This window comes from Solanum dulcamara, chromosome 8, assembly GCF_947179165.1.
Source record: "Solanum dulcamara chromosome 8, daSolDulc1.2, whole genome shotgun sequence".
Lineage (NCBI taxonomy): Eukaryota > Viridiplantae > Streptophyta > Magnoliopsida > Solanales > Solanaceae > Solanum > Solanum dulcamara.
Window position 1 is genome coordinate 33,649,507 of NC_077244.1, and position 7,905 is coordinate 33,657,411.

General features: G+C 39.8%; 1 long non-coding RNA gene across 1 annotated transcript; it reads right to left on the minus strand.

Annotated features, from left to right (window-relative positions):
- Positions 1-375: 375 nt before the first annotated feature.
- LOC129901611 (uncharacterized) lies at positions 376-2,664 on the minus strand. The gene is made up of 3 exons (XR_008769881.1): positions 2,593-2,664; positions 2,052-2,128; positions 376-644 (listed from the first exon to the last, which is right to left on the minus strand). It is a non-coding gene; the product is annotated as an uncharacterized LOC129901611 (long non-coding RNA).
- Positions 2,665-7,905: the final 5,241 nt, after the last annotated feature.

Consider the following 7,905-nt stretch of genomic DNA (forward strand, 5'->3'; position numbering starts at 1 on the left):
TACGAACCATTCCGATGAAAGAGCGAAACAAATGAGATTTTAGGAAACCAATAAGACACAAGAATGCACGAAATGAAGCAACATAGAGATCGTTCCTAATGACATCCTGTAGCCTCTCGAAGATAAATTACGGACGTCTCCGCACCCATCCGCGAGACTCTACTAGACGTTAGCTCTGTACAAGTGAGACCAACGAACCTGGGCTCTGATACCAACTTGTCACGACCCACTTTTCATCAGGTCATGATGGCACCTACTATAACCCTCTAGTAGGTAAGCCAACCCGTCAACCCGGAACTTCAAGTAATGTGTTTGAAGGCTAAAACTATATAAGAGCATTGAATTATAAAAGTAAACAGAATGAATAAGCGGAAGTAAACCAAAACATGTTTTAAATAACTAAAGATCCCTCCCAGAACCTGGAAGTCACAAGTACAGAGCTGCTATAAAATAAAAGACGAGTACAAGTCCCGAAAGTGGACCAGACATATATATACAACAACTGGCTAGTCTCAAAAGGCAAAAGACGGGCCATCCATTCTGAAGGAGACAGAAGTGATCCAAAAACGCCAAGTTATCACCCTAGTCTCCGAATCTGACTGCAACAAGCTCGATCTATTCGTGACAGTAGATGGTACTCGGTCCTGCATCACGAAAGTAGATGCAGAGTGTAGTATGAGTACCAAAACAACAGGTACCCAGTAGGCATCATAGGCCGACTGAGCAGAAAAGGTGAAAACAATATGAAAAAGAGGAATAAGCCTAAATAGGAATCAACATAAGCATCTAAAGTGAAAAGAGTACTATCTACGAGAGCTACAACTAACTATACCCAACTGGGCCCCCATAAGCCCATCCAGGACACTCGTATGCAAGTTAAATAAAAACCCGGACGAACCCCCATAAGTTCGCCGAGTACACAGAATAGCTACAACTACCAAGGCTAGGAACCAAGAATCTGTGATGTCAGGAACCGAAGTACTATATCATTTCCAAAACCCAGAATGTCCAAGAGTCAATCGATCTAGGGGTGACTTAGGGGTCGAGGCCGGGACTGGGACCCAGATGCTCGCCCGAATATTCAAAGTGGCCAAGGCCGGGACTGGGTACCCGGATGCTTGCCATAATACATAAGTGCGGGACTGGGTACCCGGATGCTCGCCGTAATACATCGGTGCGGTCGAGGCCGGGACTGTATACCCGGATGCTCGCCGTAATACATCGGTATGATCAAGGCCAGGACTGGATACCCGGATGCTCGTCATACTAGCAAGTCGGCAGAGGCCGGGACTGAGTACCCGGATGCTCCCCGATAATTCAGAATGGAGGCCGGGACTGGGTACCCGGATGCTCATAGATAATTTATCCCATGGTTTCGAATATATCCTTTCCAACTAATCAACAACAGTACCGAGAATTTCCTCCCCGATGTGTCAACTGATATGCCGCCAAAACTTGAACCGGAGCCGAAGCCAAACGATCATGAATTCTAGTATTGCCAACGCATCTCAAAAGTTATGACTATACCGAGTTATGGGTGGGAGTGTTATTAAGAGCAAGGGTATCGCCTAGCTAAGGCCAACTACTAGGCACTAGCCCGCTACACCATTCTACAGGGATCTAAGTCCACCGGAGCGATGCCGGGCATATAAAGCAAGTTTACATCATATACTAAGGCCAACATACTCCACAGTATCAACAACATGCTCATTCAACTCTCCTTATAATACTAACAAATAACGATAAGATACACATACTTCTAAATACCTGAAAAACCTGATAACAAGCCTAAAGCATGATTTCTAACACCTATACTAAGGCCAACATACTCCACAGTATTAACAACATGCTCATTCAACTCTCCTTATAATACTAACAAATAACGACAAGATACATCTACTTCTAAATACCCGAAAAACCAGATAACAAGCCTAAAACATGATTTCTAACACCTGAGATATACAATTAAACTACCCAACCAAAATCCCAACTATTTCAACATGCTTTCACACATTCCAACTCAATCTAAAGAAAGGTAAACCGTAGCCTACCTGTAGGCTAAACACGCGAGCTTCAAATCACTGTGCTGGAGCTTTTCCCTTTCGAACGACCTCGGAACGCTGCCAAACTGTCAAAAATAGAACCACAACGTCGATACGGTCGTTTAGACACTAATTTCATAATTTTTGGAAATGGACCAATTTTTGGGTCGAAAACGGGAATTGTGGGACCCACATACGAAATTCTGGATTTGACCTCCAAAACAGGTTCTAAACGTCACCCCAAGCACACAAATCAGATTTATAACATAATTCGGGGTGGGAAATTACGTAAGACGATCAAAAATCAATTCCCACATTTTAAAACTAAGAAAACGATATAAGGAAGCCTCTTTACACGTCGATTTCTCAAAAAACGAAAATCTTTCAATCAAAACAAATTATACCATGACGTTCCTTGCGAAAAACCCCACAATCTAGCCTCAAGAATCACTCAAAACGAAGTTATATTGACCAAGATACACTCTTTCAAAATTCAATAAACTTTCATTCCGAAAATCACTAAATCTGCAGCTAAAAATCAATTTATTACCTCGAACGACATGCCAAAAACAGATTCTGAAACTTCCACGATGTTCTCCTTAAATTTCCATGCAAGATAGCCTCTGGAATCACCCAAATCGGATTTATATTGGTCAAGAAATAACTTGTCAAAGTTCTTCAAAAATCCATTTCGGAAATGGACACTGCTGCAAATAATATCACGATTTTTACCTGAATTGAATGCTCCAAATCAGTTTCCAAGCTCCCCAATGCGTTCTCCACGAAAAATCTCACAAGTTTGACTTCTGAATCACCCAATTTGGAGCTATATAACTCAAGATAAAGGGTTTTAAAGTTGGAGAAAAAACTCAAAACGGGCTGTTGCTGCAGCACTGCTGAAACAGATTTTGGACCTTTTCAAAATCTCCGACGGGGTACTCGGAATTCGTTCGGAATCCGATAAAAATAAACCAGATATGCTACCCCACTAAATTTGACGTTCCGGACTCAATGGCGTATTCAGAATTCCCATACGAAATTATTTTAATAAGAAATGGGTCCCACACCCAAGAGTCATTTTAAGTCATATTTCACAACGGGCCTCGATATTAGTCCGGAAGCCTCAAAAAGCGAACGAAGGGTCGTTCTAGACCAAAATCAACATTCCGGAACTAACCGCGCTGTCAGAATTTTTATTCGAGCGCATTTTCCAAGAATGTTGACCAAAGTCAACTATAGGCTAAGTTTCAAAGTCAAAAGCGTCAAATAGCCCCAAACTCGTATCGATTGACTCGATAGTCATTCCAACAGTGCTACTAGCCTAATTTGGTCATTCCGGAGCTGATGGAACCATCAGAATTTGAATTCGAGATTTCGTTAGCCCAAAACTCAAAAAGTCGCAACTAAACTAATTTAGGCCTTTAAAATACCAAAATGGACTCGGGACCTCTAAAAATTCAACCAACACTTCTTCTAGACCAAAAACCATCTCCTGAATCCAACGGAGTTGTCGGAATTCCATTCCGAGCATCGAAACTCCAAAAGTTGACCAAAGTCAAACCTTGGCTTAAAGTTCCTCAAATTCTCAACTCAAGGCCTCAAATCTTCGTTACAGCTCCAAAACAGATTCCGTAAAGTCTCCTAACCCAATTTCGACATTTCAGAGCTGCTGGAATCGACGGAATTCAGTTCCGAGATCTGTAGCTCCGATTGACCCCAAATACCACTTTTTAACACTTAAAACTTATGAAACTCAAAATTTCCAAGGACTTAACTTTTCATAGGATTTTCTAAAAATCAACACCCGATAACAATCATAAACGACTCGGGGCATCTAAAGGGAGTTGTAAAATGGTCATTTTACAAAATTCTAAAAATGACCTTGAGGGTCATTACAATATCCACTAAAGAAATATGTCCTGGAATATCCTCAGGATCAACAGGTGTAACAACCCCTAAAATATTGTATGTCGGTATTTCAATTCTCGACGAAAATAATACAGCCTCTGTATTTTGGGCATAACTTTTCATAGTTTGGTCCAAATTAGGTGATTCAACTTTCTGAGTAACCACAACATCATTACCTACAACTTTCATGAATAACACATCTTAAGATTCGGAGGATAAATAGATCAAATAAATTAATCTTTGCAAGATATAGTGCTATGACGGAATTGAGTGTTTATAGAAGAAAATTCATATCACACTGTAGGTTGCTCCAAATTGGTTGATTCTTGAACGATATGAAACTAGACTTCCATATCTACAATTCGTATGAAGACACCAAATCCTAATAAGGAATTTATCTTATTCAAACGCAGCTTCAAAAAAGAGTATTCTGTTAAAAAGAACTCATCTTACCTACCATGGAAACATCTAGATATATTTGACATCATTCATGACATAAATTGTCCTCCATTTAACATCATCCATGACATCAATATATTCCATTAAATTTTCAGATTTTTCTTTATAATTATTTTATTTATTGTTAGGTCCCTCTTTCCCACCTATAAATACCCACCTTATTTCCTCATTTTATTCATCAAGCTTTCTTAAGCATTTCTTCTCTCTATATACTTCTTCTCAAATATAGTTTTAGTTTTAGTAGTATAAAAATACTACTCCGATTATTCTTATACTCCGGGTAGTACACAAAATACTCCGGCGAGAAGAAAAGGCTAGGGGTCCAAGAGTGTTCCAATTCGGAGTAAACCTTCGGATTTAAGGTATGTAAGGCTTTCATAGCATCGGATTGAGTTCGTCCATGCGCCCAATATTTAAATTCATTATAATTGAGTTATAGTTGAGTTTTATCCAAATCTTGAATTCTAAATGAATTAATTCTTCTTCTATTGAGTTAGATATATTTATGCACTAATATTATTATTATTGTTATCTCTCATATTGTTGGAATTATTGTTCATGGCTACTTTCCCATGAATCCAAATTGATTTGATGTTCATGAATATTTTTACACATGTTTTGAGTAAAGATGTTGGCTTTTTATTATTTTCATTGATAAAAAGAAAGTTATATTAATTTATACTATATATGTATTTTATTGAGTTTTGAATGAGCAAAAGAGTTGAATTTGAATGAATTTGAGAAAAATGATATTTTGAGCAAGATGTTTTGATGAGATGTAAATGATGTTTTCTGAAGTATAATGATTGATGAACATGAAATGAGATGAGTTTGATGATTTAAATTAAAGTCCAATGAGACTAGATGATGAGTTTAATATGAGCACATATTTTGGGAGTAGTATTGAGCACCGAGTTGGGTAAGAGTTTAATTGACTCAAACCCCAGAACTACATAGCCAGCGTAGGATGGAGGCTATGCCTCTTAAGTCCCAAAAAGAGGACTTTGATGAGTGGATCCAAGGTGGTGATGTCCTTTACCCTGGCAAGGTATTGGATGGATGTGGCAACAACATCGCTTCGTTATATCATCGCTAGCTCATAAGTGATGGTTGTCGGTTAGAGAAACTCCCAACTGAGTAAGCATTGCTTATTACTATTATTTTTATTATTATATTTTAAACTTGCATTACATATTGATGTTGAGATGATGTTGAGTTCTGAACTGAGTTTTATTGAGAGGAGTTTCTTGATATTTGTCCTTACCTTCCTGCCATTTTACATACTCGTACATTCTACGTACTGACGTCATTTGACCTGTATCATTTTATGATACAGATACAGGTATTAGAGATCCTCAACAGGCGCATCGTTGAAGATCATTTCTTTTCGGTTATTTGGTGAGTCCTTCTTGTATTCGAAGGAACTCCTTATCCTTTTATTATTGTTGAGTGTGATGTTTCTTTTGAGGTAGCCATGGACATGTCATTGGCACCATCTAAGAGTATTAAAGGCTTCATAGACAGAGTCTGATGATGTAATCAGAGTAGTTTTCCTTAGAAACTACTTCTTATAAGAATTATCTATTTTTCCTTTGATTTTGACAAGCCCACATTAGTATTCTTAAGCCTTCCGCTGATGAATAAATAAGAAATGATACCAAGTGGTTCTCTCGGAAGCCAGAAATGGTTTCTGAGTGCCGCCCACGCCTAGGGTACCCTCTCGGGGCGTGACAAACTTGGTATTAGAGCACAGAGTTCAAGAGTCCTAGGGTGTCTATGAAGCCGTGTCTAGTAGATTCTTGCTTATGGGTGTGTCGTGCACCACACTTATAATCAGGAAGCTATAGGACATTAGGAATTATTTCACTTCTTTCATAATCTGTGTTCGTGCGATAGAGTTTAACTCTATAAAAGCTTTCTTTCTAATTCGTGCGTTTACACGTTTCAGACATGCCTCCTAAGCGTTCAGCTAGTCAGAGGAACGCTTCCAGCACTGAGGTTCCACAGTCAGTGATGCCTCCACGGAGGACTAGGGGCCGACCTGCAAGGTCTACTGAGGTACCCCAAGTACCTACTGTTCAGACCACTCCTACTTTTGAGGAAGATTTTCGAGGAGCGATTGCTATGCTCACCCAGTTGGTGGCTGCTCAAAATAGTAGCCAAAGTTCACCAACTCCTAGCTCTAGTTATCAAGAGTCGTCTGCTGCCACGAGGATCAGAGATTTTCTGAGAATGAATCCACCGGTCTTCACGGGTTCTGACGTTGATGAAGACCCCCAAAATTTTATTGATAAGATGTGGAAGATACTAAAAGTGATGCATGCTACAGAGATTGAGGGGGTTGAGTTGGTGTCTTATCAACTCAAGGATGTGGCAAATGTCTGGTATAACCAGTGGGAAGAAAGTAGAGGTGAGGATGCAGAGCCTGCTCTTTGGGATGAGTTTGAAAGAGCATTTCTTGATAACTTCTTTCCCCAAGAGCTACGTGAAGCAAAAATTGAGGAGTTTGTAAACCTCAAGCAAGAGAGTATGACTGTGAAAGAATATAGTTTGAAGTTTATTCAATTGTCCAAATATGCCCCAGAAATGATTTCTCATATGAGGTCTAAGATGAGGAAGTTTGTCTCTGGCCTAGGAAAACATGTAAAGAAAGAATGTAAGGCAATGCTAATGATTTCTGACATGGATTTTTCTAGATTGATGGTATATGCTCAGCAGGTTGAGGATGACAAGAAAAAGGACCGAGAGAAATACCTAAGCAAGAAGGCTAAGTTTGCTGGACATGAGAATGAGCAAAAGCAAGGAAAGGGTAACAAGTCTTTCTTTCAAAAAAGGTCTTCCAATTATGCACCTTCCCCAACAAATGCTTTTACACCTAATACCAGGTATGATCAGAGATCGCTAAGTCACCAAAACTTCCGATCTCAGGGTTCTCAGTCCCAATTAAGTATGGCTCAAGGTTCTAGAGGGAAACCACCATGTGCTAGATGTGGGAGGCTCCATTTAGGAGAGTGTCGTGTGGGCACCAATGCTTGTTATGGATGTGGAAAGATAGGTCACTTCCAGAATGAGTGTCCTTCAAAGAGGCAGGGAGATGGAAGTAGTAGAGCTCAGTTTTCTTCTGCAGCTCCACAGAATAGAGGTAATCATAGAGGTGCAGCTTCAAGTGCAGGTGGGGGAACCAACCGTCTGTATGCTATGGGTAGTCGCCAAGACCAAGAAAATGCACTCGATGTTGTTACTGGTATGCTCCGAGTCCTTTCTTTTGATGTGTATGCATTACTTGATCCGGGTGCTACATTATCTTTTGTGACTCCTTACTTGGCTAGTAAATTTGAGATCCTTCCTGAGTGTCTTCTTAAGCCTTTCAGCGTGTCTACTCCTGTTGGTGAGTCTATCTTAGCTGAGAGGGTCTATAGAAATTGTACTGTATCAATCTATCATAGGGATACCATGGCTGACTTAGTTGAGTTGGACATGGTTGATTTTGATGTGA